The sequence below is a fragment of the Camelus dromedarius genome, chromosome X, assembly GCF_036321535.1.
Source record: "Camelus dromedarius isolate mCamDro1 chromosome X, mCamDro1.pat, whole genome shotgun sequence".
Lineage (NCBI taxonomy): Eukaryota > Metazoa > Chordata > Mammalia > Artiodactyla > Camelidae > Camelus > Camelus dromedarius.
In genome coordinates this window covers 80,220,548-80,233,963 of record NC_087472.1, presented here as the reverse complement: position 1 = coordinate 80,233,963, position 13,416 = coordinate 80,220,548, and the positions used below count along the sequence as shown (strand labels likewise).

Genomic DNA, 13,416 nt, shown 5'->3' with positions numbered 1-13,416 from the left:
AATTACCTGATGTGACATTATAATCCTAAAATCTGAAATCTGTATCTCTTTATTGGTACATAATCTAAGACAAAAAGAACTACAACAAATCATAATTTTATTCCACATTTTCTCAATAGTAACATCAGTACTATTGTCTAAAAACCATTTTATGTCTTTTGTAGGATAGAGCAAATAAATAATTATGTTAATATTATTAGGAACCAAGTTGTTCACTATAAGAGAAAAGAGATACAAGTAGACATTAATTTTACTTTTTTTCCAGTTCTATTGAGACAAGCTTAAGGCATACAAGCTGATTTGATACAGGTATATGTTCAAGTTAATTACCACAATAAGGTTAGTTAATACCTCCATCACTCACGTAATTACCTTGTGTGTATGTGTTTATGCGTGGTGAGAACTTAAATTTAAGACATTCTCTTAAGCAACTTGTAAGTATGTAATACAGTATTGTTAACAATAGTCATCGTGCTGTAGATTAGATCCCTAGAACTTATTCATCCTGTAACTAGAAGTTTGTACCCTTTGACCAACATCTCCCATTTTCCCCACACCTCCAGCACCTTGTAGCCACCAATCTACTCTCTGCTACTATGAGTTTGGCTTTTTTAGATTTCCCATGTAAGTGAGATCATAAAGTATTTGTCTCTGTCTGATTTATTTCACTTAGTATAGTGTCCTTGAGGTCCATCCATATCATTGCAATTGACAGGATTTCCTTCTTTTTCGTGGCTGAATAATATTCCATCCGATAGATAGATACATACACAGATCGATCAATCAATCTTCTTTATCCACTTGTCTGTTTTGGGGCACCTGGGTTGCTTCCATGTCATGGCTATTGTGACGAGTACTGCTATGAACATTGGGGTGCATGTACATATATACACATATATCACATTTTCTTTATCCATTCATCTGTAAATAGATATAGGTTATTTCTATGTCTTGGCTACTGTGGATAATGCTGCAATGAACATGGGGGTGCAGATATCTCTTTGAGATAGTGATTTTATTTCCCTCAGATATACAGTGATTTTATTTCCCTCAGATATATACCAGAAGTGGGACTACTGGATCGTATGATAGTTCTAGTTTTAATTTTTTGAGGAATCTCCATATTGTTTTCCATAGTGGCTTAATTTTACATTTTAATTAGAAATATCAATATAGGAAAAACAGAAAATTAATAAAACCAAAAGCTGGTTTTTTGAAAAGAGTAGTAAAATTGAATTTTTCATTTCATCTATATTAAAGCACCTATTGGCATAAAACTGTTTATGGTACCTCCTCACTACTCTTTTAATGTCTGTAGGATCTGTAGCGATGAATCTTCCTTAATTCCTGATATTGGTATTTTGTATCTCCTCTCATTTTCTCTTGATCAGTCTGGTGTGTCTTTTTGCGCCAGAAGCAAGATGCTCAAAGATTAATAGAGCTATGTGGAAGCATAAAGGAACTAGATTGTAGAGGCTTCCACTGATTAAATTTGGGACAATTTTGAGCATTAAAAATATGAATAAAAACCTTATTTTACAACATTAAAGGTGATTAGAAGAAAATCTAAGCACCTTTTTTGCCTTTTCAGCAGAAATTGTATTTCAGGGGTAATAAAATAGACCCAGATGTAAGGGAAAGCTCTTTATTTCTGCAAAATGTCTGCTAATAAATGGAGAAGAAATAATAACATTAGCACAATCACAATTTTGTTACCCTCAGTGAAATACTAAATTTAGACAAAAATCATCAATGGATGCTAAAACCTTTACACAAAACCATTACATCTCCATAACCTAATGGAGAACTGGATATTCAACACCACAGATACCTTGCTAGGTAAAAAGTAGAAAAAAAATTTTAACTTTATAATGGAAAGATCTGGAATGGAGGAAAAAATTGTGAAAGACTTTGAAATGGACCAAAGATTCCATTCTTCAAAGAAAAATTAGATGTTGTACAGGTTCTGATTCCATTGGGTCTTTGGGTCTTTTGTTGCCTTTGAGTTATTTTATGATTCTCTTAAGTTGTAGAATACTGAGAATAATGCAAATGATTCTTATCCATAAAAATGGAAATTGTTTGGTAGATATGCAGTTGATTGCTGCCCTATGGATACTGGCCAATGGAAGCAAATTCATTTCAGCATTTATTCAGCCTATACATGTGTCTGCTCTTTGGATTTTCCTTTGAACTGGTTGTAACATCTTACTGGTTCCCTCATTATTTAAGAAGTTAAATAAAATCTTTGACACATGTTCATTTATCTGAGAGTCCTGAGTTTACTCTTTTCAAAAATTGTTCTTTAATAAGCAGAAGGCATTCAGCAAAAAAAGTTTGCATCACTAATAATGGACACATTGAAAAAGGGCCTTCTGATATTATATATATATAAAGCATTACATCATCACCTATATAGTGTTCTTCAAAAAGTTTAACCTGAATCTAATCAAGCCTTAGTAAATCTAACTTCTTGTTTACAGATTAATTGTGGGGAAAGAAACATTTTAAATGATACAACAGAGAAAAAAATGATACAAAATCAGAGTGTGAGACATTATACAAAATATTTGATCATTCTCTACCAAAAGTCAGTGTCATGAAATTACAATGAAAAAAAAAAAGTTCTAAATTTATAAAGACTGAGGAGACATGATTACAATGATCCTTGACTGAATTTTGACTCAAAAAAGTGACAAAAGATAATTTTTAAGCAACTGGTGACATATGTAAAGGAAATGGGTATTAGATGATAGTAAGGAATTACTGCTAATTTTCTTAAGTGTATAGTAGTATGGTGGTTATATGGGAGAAAGATCTAGTTGGAGATGAATGCTAAAGTTTTTAGAAGTGAAGTATCATGGTACTGATACTTTAAACTAGTTCGATATATTAACAAAAGAAAAACAAAGAAAGTTGGCTACACCCTGCAGGCCTGCAAGCCCTGTACTTGCCCAGCTTCAAGACTGAATAAAGAGCCCAGAGTCAGTGATGGAGACATCAATGGTTGAATGGATAAGGGATCTTATATTTCTGAAATGAGGTCCTGGAATGTCTCCCCACCTTATGTGGCAGACAGTGGGCAGGGCAGGACATGACAGCAGTCTTCACTTCCGGGCGCGGGGGGAGGTTACCAGTTATGGGGGAATTGACATCAGGTGGGCTCATCTGTTACCAAGGAAACAAGCCCACCTTGAGCATACCCCTTTGATAAGCTATCAGGTAGAGATGTTCTGATCTAAAGATAAGAAAATCACTAGCTTGGGCCAGAGCAAGGTCAGTAAGAAGGTCAGTCACGTGAGTAGGTAAAGCAGGCACTTAAGAGCAAAGGATGTACAGAGAGCAAGAGAACATCCATCTTGGGTAGCCTGATCACACACTCCTGCATACATGGGAGATACCCAGGAAAACAGTTACTCACTGAAATAGCCCAAACCACCACCTTAAATACTAGCTCCAGCTAAAGACAAAAGAGGATGTTGAGGGTAGGAGGTGGATTGGTTAAAGCACAATAAACAAGGGAATGGTTGTTATGCAGATTTAAATTCTTGATTTCTCCATTGATAAGAATGTCTAAAGAGTTAGTCATCTTCTTCCAGGTACACTGAGGGAGACACCCTTACAAATGGAGATTTCCCTTATAAATGTAAATGTCTCTTACAAAAGGCAACCTCTACCTGGTTTTCAGAGCTTCTCTTGTGTCTACTGTTTCTTAAAAATAACCAGCTCAAGATAATCCTTATACTAAAGAGGCATATTTTGGGGTGCATATTCTGCTCCCCTTCACTGTATGTTTCATTCCATTATAATAAAAATGAGAATAAAAGAAATCCTTTTGTATGGAGGCACCAGGGACATCTTGTTGAAAACAACAAGGATTTGGGAAGATAGCTTCAATCACTTCTGTTTTCCTTTTTGTTATTCATCTTTCATAATATCCCAATTTTATGATGGGACTTGAATAAAATTAACGATAATCAATTTATAATGATATAATTATCTGTGTTCTATTTCATTAGTAACGTTTAGGTGCTAATCCCATTTAACAGGAACCTGGCAACAGGAGTAGTAATGGTAAGTGGTTTTTAACCATGTGTACTGTGAAAGAGAAAACCATGGGCCCAAAATGACATCACTTGTGCTAAAGACCACTGATACCAAACAGATTTAACACCTGACTTAATTGCAGTTTTGTCCTTTCTCAGAAATGTAATCTTAATCAACCAGTCTGGAATTTTCTGGTCAGTACCAATGAGGTCATCTGCCACAGGGGCCCTCTCCATTCCCCAGAGGAAGAAAAGGCAATCTGTGTGATAAAACACAACAGCAGGCTTCGATCCCGGGGGCAGTGGAAGGTTAGTGGTTATTGGGGGAATTGACGTCAGGTGGGCTCATCTGTTACCAAGGAAACCAGCAGGGGGGCAGGCCCCTCACCACCCTTTTGATAAGAACAATGATTAGCTGGGGCCTGGGGCAAGTATGTAGGAAGATCAGTCATGTGAGTAGGATGTAGGTGAAAAAGGCACTGGTCCAGCAGGCGATATACAGAGAGCAAGAGAACAGCCATCCTGAGTAGCCTGACGATACACTTGGCCTAAAATAATCCTTTCTTTCCTTTTGCTACTCACTCCCTTGCCCCACTCTTCTTCCTATAAAAACTTCCCATCTTGTACAACCCCCGTGAGTGTCCTTTTAGTTGCTAGGTAGAGTTCATGAATCACTGAATACAGTCAATTAGATCTTCATTTACTTGGATGAATTTTGTTTTGTAACAGTACCAACTAAGTAATTTAAAATTCTACTAAATTAGGTAAGACAACTGTGTGTAGAAGTTTCAGTGGGCTGCTCCCCCGATTCAAATAAGCCATATATGTCCCTGGCCTTGAGTATTTGGACTCCTGGGGTGTAATTCAACCCTATAATTTTACTAGAGAGAACCACAGGCAAAGGACACCAGGCATACCTGGTTTCTGATTCTCAGTGTATTGTGTGTATTATTCATTGTACTACCCAATGGTTCTCACTGGGTGGGCCCACCCAGGAGACACTTGGAAAGGTGTTAGAGATGGGACTGCTTTGGTTGTCACAATGACTTGGGGTTGCTGATGGCATTTTAGCAACTAGAGGTTATGACTGCTAAAAATACTGCAATTCCAGAGGGTGTCTAACACAACAAAGAACTATCCTACCTCAAATGCCACTAGTACACTCCCCACCCCCCACATACACACACATTGAGAAACTGCTACCCAAATACAGCTTAATGCCAATTTGGCTGATTAAATGTACAATGTAATACCAAGAAAATTCAAAACAGGTAAGAAAAAGAATTTATTTTAGCCATTCATATTAAGAATCAAATTTTATTCTAACTGAAACTTGTTTCATGTTTTCACTAAACATTACCTGGATTTTCTAGTCAAATATCAAATGAAAGAATGGTGAAGCCCTAAAGCATGCTGGGAAAATCTTGAGATTAAAACTACTTCACGTAAAAGTTATGTTGACATAAGCTGTGAACCCAAACTAGGATGAACTGAACTAATTTACTAAGGAGCAAAATCCCCTCTAATAAAACGGAGAAAATAAACCAACCTAGAGAATTCATTTCACTTGAAATTGAACCTCTTTTTTGTTTTCCAAACTCAGTGAACAGGAGGGGGGAAAAAAAGAATCACAATATGCTCAAAACAAACCAATATTTCATTCCTTTCAAGACCATACAAATGAATAATAATATCTGTCAAAGGGCTGTGGTTAACTAGAACCCATAACTGTCCTGTATATTGTAGACCTTCTGTATTCTTATGAGTAATATAGCTGTCACATTTTGTACTTATCTTACCAACTAGTGTTCAGCAGATATGCTTTAATTTATTTTAGAGATGAGAACATGGAAACAAAATACATAAAGTGCTCCAGAATACACTTAGTGGTCCTGAAATGCTATGGTATATCCATTAACTTAACTCTCAGCTGAGCCTGCTTTGTGCCATTGATTAAATAATGATACCAAGGTTTTAATTAACAGATCAACACCAACCAGGACTGAAATTTCTGAGATCACACATATCCTTGGTTAGTTATCCTCAGCACTTTTTCTAGCCATTTAAATGAAGATACAAAAGACTTTTAAAAAGCATAGGATTAGTGAAAATAAAACTCAGAAGGATTGTATTCTCAGTGTGAGGATATAGAATTTTACAAGCTGAAATAATGTACCCAATAATCAGGATGAAATTTAAGAGGAATAAATTCAATGTACATTTCCATATTTAGTGCAAATAATTCAATTATACAAGTTCAGAATGGAGATGCCAAGGCAGTTTGGCTATAAAAAGAGTTAGGAACTTCATTTCCAAATAAGATCAACTTGAGCCACTACTTTGATGTGGCCCCTAAAACCCAGCTAAAACCAGAGCCCTGTTAAAAGAAGTATCAAGATCACTGATTTTCAGGGGAAGGGTATAGCTCAGTGGTAGAGCATGTGCTTAGCATGTACAAGGTCCTGGGTTCAATCCCCTGGTACTTCCATTAAAAAAAAAATTAAATAAACAAAGTTTAATTACCTCCCACCTAAAAAAAAGCCAAAAAAAATTTAGAAAAAAAATCACTGATTTGCAACCCTTTCTATCCCAACATACCAAGGGCTATGACAATTAGAAACCAAGGTCCTATCTTTATCTTAAATATATTATCAGGGTGGAGGGAAAGGAGCCAAGTGCATGAGCAAGTGGAGTCTTAAAGAACCTCTTGGATGACTGATCCTTGAGCTCACCTTCCTCAGTCTGGTCTAGATCCAGGTGGAGAATTATTCTGTAAAATTCCAGTTCACCACATTTTAGGAAGGATATTGACAACTGAAGTTAAGTTCTAAGTAGAGAAATCAGGGTAGTAGGCACTTGAAAATTGATACAATGAAAACCAGGAAGAGGGGGACGGTATAACTCAAGTAGTAGAGTGCATGCTTAGCATGCATGAGGTCCTGAGTTCAGTCCTCAGTACCTCCTCCAAAAATAAATAAACCTAATTACCTCCCCCACCTCCCTGCCAAAACAAAATAATTAAATAATATGATGATAAATAAAATATTTTTTAAAAACCAAAGGGAAATGTTTAGCTTAAGAAAAAAAAGACAAGAGGATTCATAAAACAACATATCATAGTGGATCAAGCCACTGGGCTCAAGGAGACCTGGGTTCAAATCCAGTTCTACCAGCTCATACTATGAGTTGTGGCCAGATCAAAATAGAAGATACAGGATTCAATAGGAAGTTAAGGAATTCAGAACCCAATTAGGGGCAAAAGGAGTTTGCTGCCACCTGAGAAGGGTTGCAAGAATTCCACCTACCTAAATCAGGTGACTAAAACTTTGTAGCAAGAAGTGTGGCATTGGGATCGCCCATGAATCAAGTGAATATAATAAAACAAACCAAAAACTGCTTCCCTTCGTACTTGGCAGCTAAGGTAGAGTCATTCCGGAAGCATGATGCTCTTAAATCCTACACCCTGGTCTTGAATCTCTGACTAATAAGTAAACATACATACATGATGGCCAAAGCCATCATCTAACTTCAGCTCAATCTACCTGATATGGTAAATCTGCTACCCTTATTTGAATGACTTTTCAACCCTGGGAAGAATTCAGAATGATGATGACGTAAATAACCATCATAGTAACACTTTTGTGTAAATTAAAGCCAATCTCTTTGTAATGTTTAACAGATTCTTCTATTTTAGGAAATCTGTCAGATTTCCCTTGAACAATTTATTTTGACTTGTAGTTTCAGGTATAAAAGTATAAGAGAATTTCACTAAGTGCATTAACAGTATTGAAATGTTTAAGAGAACTCAAGATTCAACAAACTTCCAGGCTTAATTTATTATCTTCACCAGAGTCATTTAACCACCCAGTAGAATTTTGTTTTTAAGATTATACTTATGCCTTGTCAGGTATTTGAAGGGCTTGACAGGTTCAAATATACTAAATATATGAGTATAGTTTTAAAAGGGGAATTAAATAAGTTTATAAATGAGATTCATTGTTTAAAGTGAATTTAATCTTTTTGAATTGTGTTGACTATTAATCAGAGAACAAATGAAAGTAATTGCCCTTATTTTATACAGCAATTACAAGAGTTTATAAATAGCATAACTAACATATTCACGCACTGAACTTAACACTTTTAAGAAAAACTAATAATGTAAGTTTAAAAATCAAATATTAATGTAAAGCCCAACTGTTGGGCTGTACCTCTCAGACCTACAAGGCCTATATTTGCCCAGCTTCAAGACTGAAGAAAGATCCCAGAGTTAATGACAGAAACATCAATGGTTTAATGGATGGGGGGAGCTTACATGTCAGAAGGAAGTTCCTGGAGGGACACCTCATGGTGTCTGGCAGGCCACAGGCAGAACATGGCAACAGTCTTCACTCCCAGGGAGAGGGGGAGGTTACCAGTTATAGGGGAAACTGATGTCAGCTGGGCTCATTAGTCACCATGGAAACCAGGAGATGGGGCAGGCCCCTAACTGCCTCTTTGATAAGAACAATCACTAGCTGTGGCCTGGGGCAAGTATGCAGGAAGGTCAGTCATGTGACTTAGGTGTAGGTGAAGCAGGCATTGGTCCAGCAGGGGATGTACAGAGGGCAAGAGAACAGCCATCTTGGTTGGCCTGACCATACACCAACTAACTGTATCTAGTTCAAGAGTTCCCCTAGGTCATTAACTAACACAGACTGACATTCCTCTTGGTATGTCACCTTGTCACCTGGATAGCAGCCTAATCTATAAAACTCCTAAAGTTTTTGTGAAGATTAAGTGAGATGATGTATCTAAATCTGGATATTTAGTCCAGCATCACTCATAAAGTTTCACTTGACAGATCATCTGAGATATAAAAGTCCTCAAAAATACGGATTTAAATATGTGGATTCATTGTCAAGTGGAAGAGGGACCAAATGCATTCTGGAATGCCCTGGAGAGTGGGACTGGTACTTCCATGAAGATGAAGAATAATACAGGCTTTCAGATACTGGGGACTTATTTCTGTTCCAGGCACTCTGCTAAGTGCTACACAAACATTATTTTGTTGATTCCTCACAATACACTGGTATCATGAGGGTTTGCTCAGAAAAGCAGGGTCACTGTGAGTAATGTAAGAGATGTATTCCAGGGATTAGATCTTCAGAAATCATGAGAGCTGTGTAGCCTACGTGTAGCTCTTGCTTCTGTATCTGGTGTTGGACCTAACTAAAGTCAGCCTGGCCATCTAACCCAGTTGGGAAGGGAAGATGGATATAAAGTGGCAGAGAGCAAGGAGCTGAAACCCACACCTGTCTCTCATCAGAACCCATATTGGCCATATTAGTCTCAGGTTGAAACCTTTGTTGGTCTCTCATCGCCTCTAAGACTCCAACTTTGAAGATGCAGGGGACCTGCCAAAGAGCTGGCACACTTCACCATGGAACTGCACACAGAGTTGGCCCAAGATTCTGAGATGCTGAGGGAGAAGATCTGGCAGGAACCCAGAAGAGATGCAGGCCCAGTTGCTGCCCCACACGAATGATGCAAACCAGAAGGTCTGTGACATTGCCCGGGAACTGCAGTAGCACCAGCCGTACACTCTTCTTGCCTCACTCTGCCCTCCAGTTTCTCTTGTAGGCAACCTTAACCCAGAACCAACCAAGGAAGGGAATTCGGGGACCCTTCATTCTAATGTAGCAAAGTTGATACAATGCTAAGCTACCACTGTCCTGTTAGCCCTATTTTACAGAGAAACAAATTGGCTTAGGAGGTTATATAACTCATGCAAGGACACAGAGATGGGGGAGCTGGAGCGTGAACGAAGGCAATCTGGCCCAGAACCTGTGATCTTAACCACTGCCTTCTACTGCCTCTCCCTAATGTCTGAAAATTAGAGGAAAGCAAGTTTCAGCTCGATGGAAAGATGACCTGTTTAGCAGGATGAGTTCACCCACACTGCAACAAGCTGCCTTGCAAACCAGAGGGTTCTCTGTCCTGGATGATGCTCAAACACAGGCTGGGTGGCCATCTGTCAGACACATTACATGCGAAGGTGTTCATTGGCAGGGAGAATGAACTGGGTGGCTACTAAAGGCATTTTCTTTTTTTTTTTTAATTATAGTTGATTTACAATGTTGTGCTACTATCAGGTATACAACAAAGTGATTCAGTTATATACATATTCTTTTTCAGATTCTTTTCTATTATAGTTTATTACAAGCTATTGAATGCAGTTCCCTGTGCTATACAGTGGGTCTTTGTTGTTTATGTACTTTATATACAGTAGTGTGTATATGTTAATCCAAAACTCCTAATTTATTCTTCTCTCCACCACTTTCCCCTTTGGTAACCATAAGTTTGTTTTCCATGTCTGTGAGTCTATTTCTGCTTTGTAAATAAGTTCATTTGTATCATTTTTTTAGATTCAACATATAAGTGATATTATATGATATTTGTCTTTCTCTGTCTGACTTCACTTAGTATGATAATCTCTAGGTCCATCCATGTTGCTACAAATGGCATTATGTCATTCTTTTTTATGGCTGAGTAGTATTCCACTGTACAAATATACCACAACTTCTTTATCCATTCATCTGTTCAATGAACATTTAGGTTGCTTAAAGGCACCTTCAACACCAAAATTCTATGTTTGTAGAACACACTGTTCAGAGCAAGGGTCTAAACTCACAATGTATAAGGAACATAATAGAAGGGATGGAGATGAAGAGGACAGAAGCACGCAAGGGTGGGCAGGCAGGAAAGAGACTTGGCCAGGCTGTGCCTAGGAGTGCCAAAATCCACTGTGAGAAAAACAAAAATTACCATCAACCCCAGAGTTGTTTTACACACAGGATGCCACACAATCAGCTATATAGTGGTGATTTTTCTCCCCCATAGATTGATTTGATTTCCCTGAATTGACAGGCATTTTTGTTGTTGTGTAAACATGATCTTTAAAAGTCCTGTCGAAGGACTGCAAATTCAGGCACACCACGCATAGACCCTTTAAAATGAAAATTTAATCAACCGAGGGCATGATAAAAAGTTTGAAGCAAGTATTTCAAAGAACTGCTTAGAAATGGATTTTCATATTTGAAACTCTGCCAACATAAACACATAATAACGAACCTTATGTCTTGGTAACAGTTTAAAAAATTAAAGAGAAAAGGCAGGGACTAGTCCAACATTTCTGCAGCAGATGCATCCTGATGACATCTTTCCAAAGCAAATATTACAATTATTTTCTTTTTCTTCCCTCAAATTCTGCACAAGCTGGTTAACCAACTATACAAATTGGAGGTCACAGAAAATCTACACAAAGATGTAAGATGAAACTAACTTCTCATCAAGAACAATCACAAATGAGTAAAGCTGACAGATGAACATTTCAATTCTCAAAGCTGATAGATGGAAATCCCATGAGAAATGTTATTGTGATTTGGCGATAGCTCTCTCCACCCTCTCCCACTGCTGTTCACCCGAGAGGCTGACCAGAATGGAGCACATTATTGGGTGCCATTGCTCTCTGACTTCCAGTGGGAAGCAAATAAGAAGCATCAGAGAAATTAAAGGGTGAGTGGGGAGGGTATAGCTCAAGTGGTAGAGTACATGGTTAGCATACATGAGGTCCTGGGTTCAATCCCCAGTACTGCTACTTAAAAAAATTTTTTTAGTTAAAAAAATAAATCAACCTAATTACCATCCCACCCCCCCAAAAAAAACCCTAAAAAATACATAAATAAAATACATTTTAAAAAAAAGAAAATCAAAAGGCGGAGGGAGAGTGAAATTATGATATCCTGGCACTCTTCTTACCGGGTCGCCTTGGGTTAACTGGGTCCCTTGATACAAGACTGTGTTCCCTTCAGGGTGTCTCTCTACAACTCTCTATTCCTCATCCCATTGGGCCTACGAGGGGTAAACACTCGCCACTGTTAATAGCCTAAGAGTACTACACCCTCGCTTGTGGTCTCCCTACTCCCTGCCCCACACCTTTGTCGACAATTGGCTTATTAAACCCTCCTCAAATTCTCTCCATTAAAGGATGCCTTTTGTTTCCTGCCAGAAACCTGATTGATACACACACAAGAATTAAAATGCTAGCAATGACTAAATGTCAACATCAAGGCTATGTCCCTTTTCTTTTTTTTCAGAGTGTTAGGGCACAATTTTTCACATTTCTACTGCTGAAAATGATAATAATGAGCGAGATGATTATGCCTAGAGTTTAGTGTTGTTAATATTTCAAGTTCAGGAGCCAGAATGCCTGGGTTGAATCTCAGCTCTGATGCTTACTAGTTGTGTGAGTTCGGGTAAATCATTTAACCTAGTGAGTGATTCTCAACCCAGGGGGTAGTTTTGCCCCTCAGGGGACACTTGGCAATTTCTGAAGATGTTTTGGTTGTCACAGCTGGGGCCAGAGGTTTGCTACTGGCATTTGGTCATGAGTAGAAGTCAGGGATGCTGCTAACATCCTACAGTGCACAGGATAGCTCCCTACTACAAAGAATTATCTGTCCCCAAATGTCAATAGTGTGGATCAGAAACCCTGATGTAACCCTTGCATGCTTTAGTTTCCTAGTCTATAAAATGGAGTTGATGTAGCATATAGCTGATAGGACTGTCTGGGGATTCAGTGAGCTAATACATGTAAAGCACTTAGAACAATGTCCAGAAAATAGTGTTTGCTTAATAAATGTAAGCTGACATCATCATCACCATCTTCATCATCATCATGAGGCTCTCCAAGAGCTCGGAGCACAACCACAACTTGCTCAAACACAGGCAGTTGTGAATTCATTATGAAAGATAACTAATTCCACTAAAGTGCTATGAAAACAGAGATCTTGTCTGGTTTAATTCTACTGTATGTCCAGCACTTTTGTGTCTAGTATATATTTTATTTGTTGAATATTTTCAATATGATACCCGTTGGTTCATGAATAAGATAATGAATTTAATGCACCCAGTAGAATCCCTAGCATACGGTAGGTGCTCAATGGTAGTGGTGGCAGTGGTGGCTCTAGTGGATGCTATGACAATACATCTTTTGAGCCTGAAAACAAGAACTAGTGGGTATCTTTTTCCCCTTTCTTGTTCCAATCTTTAAAATTTTATTTCCTAACTTCCAAAACTCAAAGCCAAAAATAAACTCACAGATGGGGGGAGGGTAACAGCTCAATGGTAGAATGCCTGCTTAGCACACACAAGGTCCTGGGTTCAATTCCCAGGACCTCCATTAATAACAAAAAAAGAAATTCACAAATAAGTTACATGATTTCTAAAATTGCAGAATGTATATTTATGTTACCCACGTATTTTTAAAAGGTGTTGATCTAGTATTATCTTAAGCAGCATTTTTGAAGTCTTTATTTTTACCTTGCTTTAG

The 13,416-nt window shown here is 37.9% G+C and overlaps 1 pseudogene; it reads right to left on the bottom strand.

Moving 5' to 3' along the window:
* Window positions 1–12,828, bottom strand: part of LOC135320266 (tigger transposable element-derived protein 1-like) — a 54,131-nt pseudogene extending 41,303 nt beyond the window's left edge.
* Window positions 12,829–13,416: the final 588 nt, after the last annotated feature.